The 16,148-nt window shown below is 39.3% G+C and overlaps 1 long non-coding RNA gene across 1 annotated transcript; it reads left to right on the top strand.

Annotated features, from left to right (window-relative positions):
- Window positions 1-2,967: 2,967 nt before the first annotated feature.
- LOC142166370 (uncharacterized) lies at window positions 2,968-10,956 on the top strand. The gene is made up of 2 exons (XR_012696744.1): window positions 2,968-3,700; window positions 10,677-10,956. It is a non-coding gene; the product is annotated as an uncharacterized LOC142166370 (long non-coding RNA).
- The last annotated feature ends 5,192 nt before the right edge of the window (window positions 10,957-16,148 follow it).

Raw genomic sequence — 16,148 nt, 5'->3', positions numbered from 1 at the left:
GACGGATCAAAGGTATTTTCGGTAAAACACAAAGGTTTGTAAATGTCAGTTCATGAGCAGTGCAACATATAGAAGGAATTGGGTCTGAACGGAGAAGGGGCATTTTCTGTGATAAGGATGGCAGAGAAAGTGGCTAGTCCATAAGCAAGCAAGGTCCTCGAGGGGAAATCAGTTATCATGAGAAGTGAAGGAGCAACAGCCCTCAAAGTCAAGGCCACAAACCAACCACCACATTTTTAAACTGATAAGATTTTTCTTTGATTTGAAACAGTGGAAGAAAATTTCATTTGTTTCGGAGAAACCCTCCGCAAGGAAAAGCAAGCACCAGACAGGTTTGACCGTAAACTTTCAGGACCCTCCTGGAAAATGGGACCTAGTTTAAAGTTCAGAAATAACATAATCTAGCATAAATGTATCCCAAGGGAATATAAGTTGGCTTAGAAGTTTGCATGATCGAAATAAGATTCAATTAGGAGTTTTCAGGACCCTCCTGAATAATGGGACTTAGTTTAAGATTTCAATTAGATAACAACATTTAGCGTAAGTTCTGTTGTAGGGTAGTATAATTCAGCCGTAAAAGTTGTCACTCTTAAGATAAGACTTGATGTTTGATTTTGCAGGACCCCCTGGATAATGGGAGTAGTTTAAAGACCCTCTTAGATAACAAGATTTAGCAGAAGTCACACCTTTAGAAGATATAACTTAGATTTAAAATTGTCATTTAATTAAGAGTTGTCAGGACCCCCTGGATAATGGGACCTAGCTTTCAAATTTTTAGTAATACTTGGTAATATGACTTAATTTTACACTCACATCTGTGCCTAGCCACCAAACTGGGGCAGAAAAATTTTCTTTGTCTATTTTGTTGCAGTCAGGAGCTCGCCTGGAAAGCAGAGAATACATTTCAAGTCAGCAGTCAGGATGCCCGCCTGGAGAGCAGGGAATACTTTCAAGCGTAGCAGTCAGGAGCCTGCCTGGAGAACAAGGGAGTACAATTTAAATTTTAGCTTTCAAATTCTCTGTTTTGTCTATCTTGAAGTCAGGAGCCCGCCTGGAGAGCAGGGAGCACTTTCAAGTTGAAGTCAGGAGCCCGCCTGGAGAACAAGGGAGTACAATTCAAGTTTTAGCTTTCAAGTTCTTATTTATATTTGGTAATGTGATCCATTTTACACTTACGTCTGTGCCCAACCACCAAACCGGGGCAGAAAATTTTCTTTGTTTTGTCTATTTTGTTGAAGTCAGGAGCCTGCCTAGAGAGCAGGAAATACATTTCAAGTTAGTAGTTAGGAGCCCGCCTGGAGAGCAGGGAATACATTTCAAGTTCAGCGGTCAGGAGCCCGCCTGGAGAGTAGGGAATACATTTCAAGTTAGCAGTCAGGGGCCCCGCCTGGAGAATAGGGTTAGTTTTTACTTTAGTCAAGCTTAGTTTATAGTTTCCTAGTCTATTCTTTAGTTTAATTTCATCATTGCATCAATAGTGCAAGTGGTTTACAATTTTGCTAACAACTCACAAATCTTCCTAGTGCAAACTGAGGCAGAAAAATTTCTTTGTTTTGTCTATTTTGTTATAATCAGGCACCCACCTGGAGAACAAGGGGAGACAACTCGAGTTTCTAGGGAAAGCAGTTTCGAAGGAAGACAGTTCAAGTTTCAAGGAAAAATGGTTCAAGGTGCAAAGGAAAACAGTGTCAAGTAACAAGAGAAGACGGTTCGAGTTCAACAGTCAGGCGTCCACCTGAAGAAAAAGAAAAACATCTCAGATTGCAATTCAAGTCAGAAACCAAAGAAACTCGTGGCAAGAATGCGAGCCAACAGTCCGAGGTTATCAACAGAAGTTAGTTACAATAAATAAAAAGAGAGAAAGGCAAAAAGTGAATCCAAATGCAGAAGTTGATGAAAGAAGTGAACTGCTTAAGACATGGTGGAAGTCACAAGCACTACATGTCCTGTCTTGATCCAAAAGGTTGAAGAAGAACGAGCTAGCACCTGCAACTAACAAGCACCAAGGTTCAAATCTAAAGTCTGTATGAAGAACCATTCAAGACTCAAGATCAAGCTTCAGAAGACTTATAGATAGGAATCTTGTAACTCGTAGTTGACAGGTTTAGTTAGTCTTTTTCATTTGATTTTTGATGTAATAACAGGGACCGCAGACCGGAACCTCGGCGGAACGACACCTCGACCAGATCTCCACCTCGGCATACTCCGTCATCTCACTCATTTCTGAACTACACGTGGCCTGATTCCTTTATAGCCAAGGATATGTAGGCAGCCCAGATACCAGGGTTCGGTCACATTCCCCTTTGCTCTTAGTTTTAGTCTCTCCAAATAAAGGTCGGGTCAAAAACCTGTCTAGTCATTCTTTGTCTGAAAATACTACGTCTTTCCAATAAAAGAGGGGCAGCTGTAGACATGTGATTTTTGACACTCCCCAAGATTTTTCATATTTTAGCACGTAAATATTTAATTTAAGCCTAGTATAGCTATTTCAACTCATTTTTACTCTTTTACTTTATTTTATTACAAGAAAACAAAAATTACAAAAATAGGTTCATTAATGTTCTGTAGTCATTTTTAATCTTAAAAAATACAAAAAATTAGTTATGATATTTGAAAATACCAAAAAATAGGTTTGTTTTAATGGTTAGTTTTATTTTAATAATTATTTTAATAGTATGATTAATTAATAAATGAGATCGTATTTTTAATCTCGTTCGTAGGGGAAGAATAAAACTTGGGCTCGAGCAATCTATTTTTAGGCCTAATTTTGGACCTAGCCCACAATTTCCAAGCCCACAATTCCTAGGCCCATACCCCTTAACCTAAAAACCCTACCAAAAAAAGAAAAAAAAAGAAAAACCTAAACTATTTATAAAGAAGAAGAACGAAGAAGGCTGAAGAGAAGATACGCAGAAGCTGCGCACGGAACGAACCACCCCCCCTGCGTCGTCTTCTTCACGACCCCCCACCCCCTGCGAGTCATCTTCTCCAAATGACCCTACCTCTAAAAACGACCCTCCTCTCCATCGGATATCAGAAAAGCGAAAGAGGTAACAAAAAAAAGAATAAGAACGAAAAAGGGCTGAAGGCAACAAAGACGCAGAAGCTGCGCATCGTCTTCTTTAGAAACTCGACACCAGAGAACGACCCCCACCCCCCTCGCGTCTGTCTCCTCCAAACACCCCTCTGTCCACTGCTTTTCGTCAACAGCAACACCATTACAAGGAGCTGCTGCTGCTTCTCCATCTTGTGACCCCTCGCCGGAAACCAGTCCACAAACGACCACCCCGAGTTTCATCTTGGCTATACCATTCGAACACACAGACATACACAAAAACAACAGGGCGGGAAAGGGATTGAAACAGAAGCTCCAGCGTCCAGCCATGGTCGAAACGACCTCATCCCTCGTTCTTCCTCACCCTATGTCATCGCTAACAGTTTGGTGATAGATCTGGCCGAAAAAAATGCCATATCCGACGAGCTTCACCTTCGCACGCACACAGTCACGCACATGAACGGAGTGAGGGAGCGAGCGTAAGGCAGCTAAAGTTTTGGGGTCGTTTGTGAGTTCGAGTCATCAAGGTCGAGTTTTCCGGCGTGGTCTTTGGTTGATGGGTTTGTTCGGGGTTGTCGCCTGTCTGTGTTTGAGGTTCTATTCTTCGGTCATGTGGCATAGTCGAGTTTTACTGAGATAACAGAGGTCAATTTCTTCTTCTCTTTTAATTTTGTTTCATGTTAATTCTTATATGCTGTTGGAATGCAATTTTTGTGTAGACTACTGTTGGTTATGAAGTTATTGAATTGAGGAGGAAACGTTTGTGCTAATATGTTTGTGATTTTCCTAGTGATCTTTGCATATGTTTGTTCTAATCAGAATTGGACTAGTTCGGTAAAGAAATTCTGTGTATGTTCTTTTTAATAGTTTTCTCCTCATTGCTGCTGAAATAAACCATGATCCTTTTATAATAATATTGTGAATGCACCACGATATATGAATCATATGCTATATATATAGGTTCACAGAGAGATTTCTAGTACTTAATTAGATTTACATTTTAAAAAAAGCTTTTAGTAGCGGCTGCAGCGCTAATCACGCTCACCAATTTAAAATTAAAAAAAAGCTTTTAGTAGCGGGTGCAGCGCTAATCACGCTCACCAATTTAAAATTATTGGATTGCCTCTGTTTCATAGAGGGGAAAAGGGGTTGGTAACATTCATATCATCAGTATTTTTATCCAAGGGATAAAAGGATGTTTCGATTATTACTTGCAAAGAAAAGTAGAAACAAAGTCTAATCCTATTTAATTAGTAACCATGAATCAGATCCTAGCTTTAAACTTTAGTTTAGTGTAATGTTGGGGGAATTTGGGTCTTATATAAATATGAGGAAGAATTTAAACTTAAGAAAGTTTCTGGTGTTCATGTTCCATTTCTCTTTTAATTATTCGGATTGATCGGAGCATGATTAGGCCGGCCACACATACGTAGGCGAACCTTTAGGCAAGTTTTGAATTTATTATCGTGATTATGTACACGTTCGCGTGACATGATTACGATTTCCAAAATGAATGTTCGTAGCTTGCTTTAGGCTCGATTTAATCTATAACCGTGATTGTGTACACGTTCGCGTGACATAATTACGATTTTGAAAATAAAACCGAAGTATGCGTTTTCACAACTTCAACCAAATTCTCTTAATAATAATAATGCGTTATTAATTGTGGACACGTTCGCGTGACATGATTTTCGACGCGCCAAACAAAGGGGTACACGTACGCGTGACCCGTTTCAATATAATTTTTTTTGATTTAAAAGCGGTTAATAAGTAAATGCACATAGGTTCTAAATTCAGTAGTTAAACAATTAGTCAAGCCAAGTATAATCAAAGCGACCGTGCTAGAACCACGGAACTCGGGAGTGCCTAACACCTTCTCCCGGGTTAACAGAATTCCTTACTCGGATTTCTGGTTCGCGGACTGTTAAACAGAGTCTATCCTTTTCCTCAATTCGGGATTTGAACCGGTGACTTGGGACACCATAAATCTCCCAAGTGGCTACTCTGAATCTTTAAATGAAATAATCCCGTTTCGATTGTTCTTTAATTGGAAAAACTCCCTTGAATTTATGCCTTTTACGGGGTGTAAGCTAAAGGAGGTGTGACAATGGTCTTCATTGATCATGGTGAAATCATATGAGACCTCCTCCTTGTGAAATCGCAAATACCATTACCTTGAAGATTGCTTCAGATCATAAATAGATCTTTTCAATTTACAGACCTTCTTTTCTTGGCCTTTAATGATGAAGCCTACAGGTTGTTCCATGTAGATTTCTTCATTTAGTTCTCCATTGAGAATAGTTGTATTCACGTCCATTTGATGTAATTCCAAATCCAAACGTGCAACAATAGCCAAAAGTAAGCGAATCGAGGTAAACTTCACAACTGGTGAAAATGTTTCCTCATAATCTATTCCAGCTTCTTGAGTAAAGCCTTTTGCCAACAATCGTGCCTTGCATCTTTCTATTGACCCATCCGCTTTGCGTTTAACTTTGAGAACCCATTTGTTCCCAATGGCTCTACGCCCAGCTGAAAGGTCAACTAGATCCCAGACTTTATTAGTTTTCATGAACTCTAATTCTTCTTTCATTGCTTTCATCCACTCATCTTTTCCAGGACTCGATAAAGCCTCAGTCACAGACTTTGGCTCATCCATTTCCATGGGAGATACCAAGAAAACATAATCTTCAATTTCATAAGTACGTTTTTGTATATTTTTCCTGGCACTCTTTCGTAGTTGAAATTCACGTTTGTCAGAAGGATTTTGGAATTGAGAGTTCCCACCCCCACTCGGATCAAGAATAAGATCTTGATCAATTTGATTATTAATTGTGTCAAAAGACACTTGCTAACTATCTGAGTTCAATATTTCATAAAGAGGCTCTCCATTCTTTACCTCGCCCTTCTTTGGAAAATCATTTTCCAAAAATATGACATCTCGCGATTCAATCTCAGTAACACTTCTATCCTCTAATTCACCAATGAACACTTACTCTTTGGAGTGTTCTGAATATCTTATAAAAATACATTTCTTGCCTTTTGGACCTAATTTACCAAACTTGCTAAAAAAATCTTTTACATATGCAGCACAACCCCAAGGTCGTAAATCCTTGAAGTTTGGTTTATAACTAGTCCATAGCTCATAAGGAGTGGAAGAAACTAATGTAGAAGGCACTTTGTTCAATATGTAAGTCGCAGTCAATAATGCATCTCCCCAAAAGGAGATAGGTAAATTTATCTGCGCCATCATGGACCCTATCATGTCCAATAATGTTCTATTCCTCCTTTCTGCTACACCATTTTGTTGAGGTGTGTATGAAATAGTTAACTGTCTGGTGATTCCTTTTTCGTTGCACAATTCTCCAAATTCTTTTGAAAGATATGCACGCCTTCTATCAGTTCTTAAGGTCTTAATCCTTTTGTCTAATTGATTCTCAACTTTATTCACATATTTCTTAAAACATTCAAGTGCTTCAGATTTATGAGAGATCAAATAGATATAACCAAAGTGTGTGAAATCATCAATGACCATAATGAAATATAAAGCACCAGACCTAACCCTCAGATTCATTGGACCACATATATCAGAATGGATTAATTGCAATGGAAAATCAGCTCTCTTAGCCTTTCCAAATGGTTTACGTGTAATCTTTCCGGCAAAACAATTTTCACAAGTTGGCATCTCAATTTTAGAGAAAGGACCTAGGTGTCCTTTCTTAGCCAATCTATTCATTCGATCCTGCCCTATGTGACCTAATCTTGCATGCCATGTAATAACATCAACATCATTGTTACTAGAATAACATGCCATAACACAACGGTCAACATAATAGTTATACGTAGAAGGATTACAATCTAACACAATAAAATCATCATAACGATGTCCAAAACCATAAAAAACATTGTCTTGAGTAATTCTAAGACCGTCGCGACTAAAGTTCAAATTGAAATCCAAATTTAGAAGAATAGACACAGATACTAAGTTTCGTCGAATCTCTAGAACATATAGGACGTCATGCAACTTCAAAGATCGGCCACCACATATGTCCATTCTGTAAGTGCCTATCCCTTTGACTTCAAGATTTGCATTATTTCCCACATATACATGCTTTGATCCAGGTGGAACTCGATGAAACTCTATAAATGCTTCTCTATCGCGGTTCACATGGTTGGTGGCCCCTGATTCTAAAATCCACACAGGATAAGATTCAATTAATAAAACAATGCTAGAAACACATATAGCACTAAGAGATGCGCTTTGAAATGCTACCTTTTTTGGCACAGTGCACTCACGAGCAAAATACCCTGGGATTTGGCAATTATAACACTTCATCTTTCTCTTATCTTTCTTCTTGTAGAACCATTTTCCTTTCTTGGAATTTGGCTTGTTTCTTTTCTTGGAGGGTCCTTCTCCGGTCTCCTTACCCTTTCCGTCATTTTTCTAGTTTCTTTTGTGCTTGAAGCTTGATCTATTTGTACCACTTGATTCTGCCACAAAAGCGTTAGGTACAGCTTTAGCAGCACCAAGTCTCTCATCTTCAAGCTCCACATGACGGACAACATCAGCAAAAGTTTTGATGCTATCATTGTGGGTCAAGTTTACCTTCAAATGTTCCCAATTATTAGGAAGAGACTGAATCACTGCCTGAACCTGCTGCTCATCAGAGAGAACATGGCCAGCACTTTTGAGTTGAGCAATCATATTTGACATCACCCTTAGATGTTGCTTAACACCGTGATTATGATGTTTTTTGTACGTGTCAATCTTGATTGTCAGCTGTCGAAGGCGAGTCATAGTGGTATCCCCATATGCCTCTCTTAAATGTGCCCACATGTCTTGAGCAATAGGATATTGCTCACATTCATGGATGAGATGATTAGCAACTGACTTACAATAAGTCCACGTGCAGTGGAATCTTTCTTTTTCCAAACATTGTAAGTTTACAGATCCCTCCTGTGTTGGGCAGTATTACCTCCTCTGGGTGACTCATAACATGGTTAATACTTTCAAGAGCATCTTGATCTTCGAGTACATACCACATCTTACGACTCCAGATATCATAATTTTCACCATTCAGTTTGTCACCCTTGTTCAAGTCAACAATAATACTAATTAATGCCATATCTGTTATCAGAGACAATATTACGTGTTTATGTGACAACCCGGCCAGTCGTCTCATGAGTTACCATTCTATTTTCCCCATTTATGCTTCTTATTGCCTTGTTCAGCTGTATTTTATGTCATCGGGTTGGTTGGCTTGAGTTCGGAAAGGTCTTGTTAAGGTTTGAGATACTTAGTCTCTTTTGAGTGAGCTTAAGTTGGAAAAGTCAGCTGGATGTTGACTTATGTGAAATATGGCTCGGATGTGAATTTTCGATGGTTCGGATAGCTTTGGGAGGTAATTTGGGACTTAGAAGCATGATCGGAATGGGTTTTAGAGGTCTGAAGTAGATTTAGGCTTGAATTGGTGAAGTTGGAATTTTGACATTTTCTGATTGATAGGTGAGATTTTGATATAGGGGTCGGAATGAAATTTCGGGAGTTGCAGTAGATCCGTTATGTCATTTTGGATGTGTGTGCAAAATTTCAGGTCATTCGGACGTGGTTTGATAGACATGTGATCAAAAGCGAAATTCGGAAGATTTTGGAATCTTAGGCTAGATTTTGATGTGATTTGGTTGATTCGATGTTGTTTGAGGTGTTTTGAAGATTGGTATAAGTTTGAATAGTGGTATATGACTTGCATGTGCTTTTGGTTGAGGTCTCGGGGGTCTCGGGATGATTTCGGATGGTTGACGAAAGATTTGAATTTGGTTTTGGCAGCTGAAGATGTTCCATTGCTGTCATAACCGCACCTGCGGCTAGGGGACCGCAGGTGCGGGCTCGCAGAAGCACCCAGGTGGTCGCAGATGCGGAATTTTCCATGTGGGGCTGGGACCGAAGAAGCGACTAAGGATGCGCACCAGCGATAGTGCAGGTGCGGGCATTGCATCACAAGTGCGGAAAATGGGATTTAAGTGAAAACCGTAGAAGCGGTAGATTGACCACAGAAGCGGTAGCACAGAAGCAGAGAAAGGGACTACAGGTGCAAAAGACCTTGGTTAGAAAGTATATAAGGCTTCCTTCACGAATTTCTGCTAAGTTCTCCATTTTTGAAGATGGGAAGTGAGCTAAGGCAGTGAATTTCAAGGGGAAATCGAGGAATATCAGTTAGGTAAGTTCCCTGAGCTTCATTACATGAGTTTGTGATCATTTTTCCATTGTTTAATCATGGTATTAATGAAATTTAAGGGAGAAAATTGAGGGTTTAGGGCTTGGTATTGGAGACCTTGATTTGAGGATTTGAGGGGTCATTTGTTGTCGGATTTTGGTACTTTTGATATGAATGAACTCGTGGAGTGATAAGGATTCCATTGATCTAAATTTTATCGGATTTCGAGACGTGGATCCAGGGGTTGGGCTTTGGTTAATTTTGGGATTTGTGTTGTAATTTGATTACTTTTGAGTGAGCTTTGTTCCCTTAGCATATTTTGATGGTTATGTACTGATTTTGGCTAGATTTGGAGCATCCGGAGGCCGATTCGAGGGGAAAAGGCATCGCGGGCTAGAGTTTGGACCGGATTGAGGTGAGTAATGATTGTAAATGTTGTCCTGAGGATTTGAAATCCTGGATTTCACATCGTTGTGCTACTTTGAGGTGACACACTTGCTAGATGACGAGCGTGGTCTCGTGCACTATTGGGGATTGTTACTTAGTCCGTCTCTAATGACTGTCTTACTGTGTATTTGATTGAAAACTGTTTGCTATCATCATGTTTTGGGCTGAATGCCATATTTGGGCCTCGTGCCAACTGTTTTAGACCCTTAGGGGATTTTACTACTATTCCTCACTGTTTTGACTTTATACTTGTACTCAGTCATGCCATATTATACTCTTTTCATAACTCAGCCATGTTTACCCTGTTTTTAATACTTTAAATGATATTTTTGGGCTGAATATCATATTTTACTGTGCCTGAGTGGCTTTTGGAGATCTTTGACTGAGTAAGGCCGAGGGCTTGTGTTGTGAGGATACGTTTGGGTCGGGCTGCACGCCGCAGCAGTGACATATTGAGATATGATTATGAGGCCGAGGGCCTGAGATTGTACGCCATGAGGTGGCTTGTTGATATGAGGCCGAGAGCCTATTGATTATGCCACGAGATGGCTTGATATTGCGCCTGGACCGTAAGGGGCCCCTCCCGGAGTCTGTACACCCCCAGTGAGCGCGGGTACCCATTGTGATATGAGATATAGCCCGAGGGGCTGGTGTTGTTCCATGTTGTTGCCCGAGGGGCTGATTCTGTTGGTATTGTGCCCGAGAGGCGGTTTTTATGTGTTTATCTTTTCTAGCTGCCTCTCATTTACTTGTTTAACTGTTAAAAAGGTATTTTAAAGAATCTTAAACTGAACTAAGGTATTTTTATGAGATTTCACTACTTTACTGCCTTTACTGGTTTACTCTTCCTCCTTATAGCATGTTGTTGTTTTTTTACGTGATTTCTTATCGCTCAGTCTTCATTTATTATTATTACTCACTGAGTTGGAGTACTCACTTTACTCCCTGCACCCTGTGTGCAGATTCAGGCGCTTCAGGTCCCGCTAGTGAGTGTTGATTTCTTCCAGCTCAGGCGATTTCGGAGATTCACTAGGTAGCTGCTCGACGTTCGCAACCCAGTGCTTCTCCCCTGTCTTACTTTATCTTATTTTAGTTTTGTAATAGACTATGTAGATTCATCCTGTTTTAAATCGGTTAGTAGATGCTCGTGACTGGTGACACCCCGATGTCGGGCTGTGTCTATTCCGTAAATTGTTCTGTTTCACTGTTTATTTGGGATTTAATCATGTTAAAGACTTAAAATGTGTTCTTATATCTGCTTAAAATGAATTGGGTGTTGTGTCGACTGACCTTGTCTTCACGAGAGGCACCATCATGACCGGGTCTAGGTTTAGGGTCATGACAGTTTAACTCATCAATATATATACTTCAGTTAATTTATGCATGTGATTACACACTCAAGTAAATTAATTATAATATTAATTCTACAATTAGTATAAAATCGAACGGTCACTACGTTTCCATTTATCATCTATTTCTAAATATTTTTAATTAATATTAGAATCACTTCTTAGTGTGTACTTTATTTCAAGTCTCAATCATTTAAAAAAAAATAATAAATAATGTATGTAACTGGTGAGACAAATAACATAATATAAATTTCATTAAGATAAAACACATAATAACAATTTTTTTTCACTACACCCCCGGAAGGTGATGTATAAAGGAGTTTTTCCAATTAAAGGACAATATAAACGAGATCTATTGTTAAACGTTTCAGAGTCTCCACTTGGGATAATTTATGGTATCCCAAGTCACCGATTCAAATCCCGAATCGAGGAAAAGATTGACTCTGTATTACAGTCCGCGAACCAAAAATCTGGGTAAGGAATTCTATTAACCCGGGAGAAGGTGTTAGGCATTCCCGAGTTCCGTGGTTCTAGCACGGTCGCTCAACTGTTATTATGGGCCTAATTATCTTATTTTAAAACACTTTTGAACCTATATGCATTTTTAACTTTAAACCGCTTTTAATTATTTCAAGGAAGATTTCAACGTCATCTAAAATACGTCTTTGGACCACGCCACATGAAATGCACCCGCAGTCCGAGACACATTTTATTTAACATTGTCAAGATTTAGATTTGGGTCACATAAATGCGCACCCGAGTTTAAAGAAATTAATTTAAAATTACGCGCCTAAAGCAACTACGCACTTCATGTATTATATCTAAATTATAGAATTAAAGATATACCAAAAGAGATTCTGTAACCCCATAAAATTGATATACTAAAATAAAAAATAACTAAGAAGAAGATGTTCAAAATTTGGCATTTTAACCCAGAATCGAAGTTAATGGAGTCATATCATGGGCTCTCAAACTTTTGCAAGAACGAGGCACACTGAAGGAAGATATTGAATGGGTAGTCGAAACATGGACAAGAAGAAAAGCAAACACAGCTCTGAATTTTCTCGGAGAATAACTACGGAGCTCACGTCCATTTCTCTTCCACGAACTCAGAATAGCAGCTAGATATAAGATTTCCACACACGAAAATTGATTCGCAGAAACAACCAAACTATTCCTATCAACCTTTGCATTTCCAATTCAATACATCTACTTTACTTATTCACATTTCATCATTCTTAAACTCTTATTAAAAAAACATATTACTAATGATATACATTATTCTAAAACATACATGAAAATGAAGCAGTAGTGCACTTCAGTAGGTATTTCTCAAAAATAATAGATATTAACATGAGGATTCAAATCAACTCAAGTTTTTCAAAACGCATATATACAAATACTCATTAATAACATTTCTTCTTTCAACATACATTATAAAATTCAGAAGTTATATATCAGTCAAGGTTGAGGCAAGAATGAACCTTTACATGAATCTAAAAATCGACACTGACCTCGACCGGAAAATTTACTGACCCTCGACGGAACTACAATCCAAACCACGAAACTCGCCAAAATTGCGACAAAATTAAACAATGGACCTCGAATCGGCACCTCAGATTTGCAAACGGACAACTCGAAACCATAACTCGAATTTGGACAAACATACTTCGAATCTTTTCATATATGTGATTGTTCTTGTCCCTTCTCATGTTCTATCACTGTTTTCGCCCCCCATCCCTTCCTTATCTGTAAACTCTCCTTTTCTGGTTTTGTGTGTGTGTGTGTGTTGTGGTTGTTTTCTGGTGGAAATGGCTAGAGGAAACAGATTAAAGGCATGTACAAGGTGGTCGTTTTGACGTGAGGGACGACTGAAGCTGCTCGATGAAGAGGGGAGTTCTTCTATGGTTGCTGTTGTTCAACAAGAAACCATGGAAGGTCGTATTCTATGGTGTTTAGCAGCGCTCATCTGATGCTTAGCTCTCCAGGCGTTGGAGTCTTTTTGTTAGGTTGAAGAAGGAGCAGAACGATCGGGGTGGTGTTTTGGAGTGTTCCGGCGCTTCAGATCTTTTTCAGTTGCCTCTTTCTTAGGCGTATTTTTAGGTGTATTTCTCGTCTCCTCATTTCAGGCGTTAGCCTACATTGTATAGGTCTAGGTTTAGGTTATTTTTTGTGTATTTTGCCAATTAGTCCCTAGGTTTTTTTGTGTTAAGTCCTTAGGGTCTTTTTATTTATTTTTTGTTCCAAAGAAGAGTCTATAAGGTCCCTAGGATTAGCTTGATGGGTGTTGGATATTGAGCTTAAGGAATGGGCTAGAAACTTGGGCCTTTATGACTAGATATGCTTAAAATTAGCTTGATTAACTAAAAATCTATCCATATAGAAATACTATCAAAAATATTGATTAGCCCTACTTATGTGAAAATAATTATTAAAATAAAGATTGACCGTTAAAATAAAACTATTTTTTTGGTATTTTTTTTCAAGATTAAAAAAGACTACAAAACATTAATGAACTTATTTTTTGTAATTTTCGCTTTCTTGTAATAAAATAAAAGTAAAAGAGTAAAAATTAGTTGAAATAGCTATATTATGCCTAAATTAAATATTTACGTGCTAAAATATGAAAAATCTTGGGGAGGGTCAAAAATCACATGTCTACAGCTGCCCCACTTTGACTGGAAACGTGAGGAGTTTTCAGGCAAAGAATGACTAGACATGTTTTTTGACCCGACCCTTATCTGGAGACACTGAAACTAAGAGAAAAGGGGAATGTGACCGAGCCCTGGTATCTGAGCTGGCTACATATCCTTGGCTATAAAGGAATCAGGCCACGTATAGTTCAGAAGTGAATAAGGTGATGGAGTACCTAGGTGGAGAGTCGATCGAGGTGCTGTTCCGCCGAGGTTCCTGTCCGCAGTCCTGTTATTACATCAAAAAATCAAAAGATGAAAAAGACTAGCTAAGCCTGTCAACTACAAGTTAGAAGATTCCTATCTATGAGTCTTCTAAAGCTTGATCTTGCAGCTCTTGTTGCCATGTTGACTTGTATTCTCCCGGTGGAATTCCTTTATTGTCGACTTGAATTATAATCTGAGATGTTTTCCCTTTCTTCAGGTGGACGCCTGATTGCCAAAAACTTGAACTGTATTCTCGTGCTCTCCAGGTGGGCGCCTGACTGCTAACTTAAAATGTATTCCCTGCTCTCCAGGTGGGCTCCTGACTGCTAACTTGAAATGTATTCCCTGCTCTCCAGGCGGGCTCTTGACTGCTAAACTTGAAATGTATTCCCATGCTCTCCAGGAGGGCTCCTGACTGCTAACTTGAAATGTATTCCCTGCTCTCTAGGCGGGCTCCTGACTTCAACAAAATAGACAAAAATAAAGAAAACTTTTCTGCCCCAGTTTGGGTATCTGGGCACATATGTAAGTGTAAAACGAACCACATTACCAAATATCAATAAGTACTTGAAAGCTAAAACTTGAGTTATACTCCCTTGTTCTCCAGGTGGGCTCCTAATTGCTGACTTGAAACGTATTCCCTGCTCTTCAGGTGGGCTCCTGACTGCTGAACTTGAATGTATTCCCTGCTCTCCAGGCGGGCTCCTTACTGCTGACTTGAAATGTATTCCCTTGTTCTCCAGGCGGGCTCCTGATTGCTTAACTTGAATGTATTCCCTACTCTCCAGGCGGGCTCCTGACTGCTGATTTGAAATGTGTTCCCTACTTTCCAGGCGGGCTCCTGATTGCTGACTTGAAATGTATTCCCTGCTCTCCAGGCGGGCTCCTGACTTCAACAAAATAGACAAAACAAAAAAAATTGTCTGCCCCAGTTTGGTGGCTGGGCATAGATGTGAGTGTAAAACTAAATCATGTTACCAAATATCAATAAGAACTTGAAAGATAAAACTTGAATTGTAATCCCTTGTTCTCCAAGTGGGCTCCTGATTGCTGACTTGAAATGTATTCCCTTCTCTCCAGGCGGGCTCTTGACTGCCGACTTGAAATGTATTCCCTGCTCTTCAGGTGGGCTCCTGACTGCTGACTTGAAATGTATTCCCTGTTCTCCAGGCGGGCTCCTGATTTCTAACCTTGAGTGTATTCCCTGCTCTCCAGGCGAGCTCCTGATTGCTGAACTTAAATTTCTTCTCCCTGTTCTCCAAGTGGGTACCTGATTTCAACAAAATAGACAAACAAAGAAAATTTTCTGCCCCAGTTTGGTAGCTGGGCACATATGTGAGTGTTAAACTGAATCATATTACTAAGAATTTGAAAGCTAGGTCCCATTATCCAGGGGGGTCCTGACAATTCTTACCTAAATGACAATTTTAAATCTAAGTTATATCTTCTAAAGGTGTGACTTTCGCTAAATCTTGTTATCTAAGAGGGTCTTAAAGCTACATCTCATTATCCAGGAGGGTCCTGAAAACTCCTAATTACATCCTATCTTAAACATACAAACTTTGAAACCAACTTATATTCCTTGGGTACATTTATGCTACTTATGATTGTTTCGATTTTTAAACTAGGTCCCATTTTACAGGAGGGTCCTGAAAACTCCTAATTACATCCTATCTTAAACATGCAAACTTTGAAACCAACTTATATTCCTTGGGGTACATTTTCGCTACTTATGATTGTTTTGAATTTTAAACTAAGTCACATTTTCCAGGAAGGTCCTGAAAATTTACGGTCAAACCTGTCTGGTGCTTGCCTTTCCTTGCGGAGGGTTTCACCGAAACAAACGAGATTTTCTGCCCCTATTTCAATCAAAGAAAAATCTTGTCAGTTTAAAATGTGGTGGTTGGTTTGTGGCCTTGACTTTGAGGGCGATTGCTCCTCCACTTCCCATGATAACTGATTTCCACTCGAGGCCTTGCTAACCACTTTCTCTGTCATCCTTATCACAGAAAATACCTCTTCTCCGTTGAGACCCAATACCTTCTATCTGTTGCATTTCTTCATGAACTGACATTTACCAACCTTTATGTTTTACCGAAAATACCTTTGATCCGTCCACCTAACACCCTCCATCTGTTGCATCGTGCTCTTGTGTTGACATGTACTGCACCTTTGTATTTCTCAT

Source organism: Nicotiana tabacum, chromosome 11, assembly GCF_000715075.1.
Source record: "Nicotiana tabacum cultivar K326 chromosome 11, ASM71507v2, whole genome shotgun sequence".
In the NCBI taxonomy this organism is placed as follows: domain Eukaryota; kingdom Viridiplantae; phylum Streptophyta; class Magnoliopsida; order Solanales; family Solanaceae; genus Nicotiana; species Nicotiana tabacum.
This window is presented reverse-complemented; position numbering and strand designations above follow the sequence as displayed.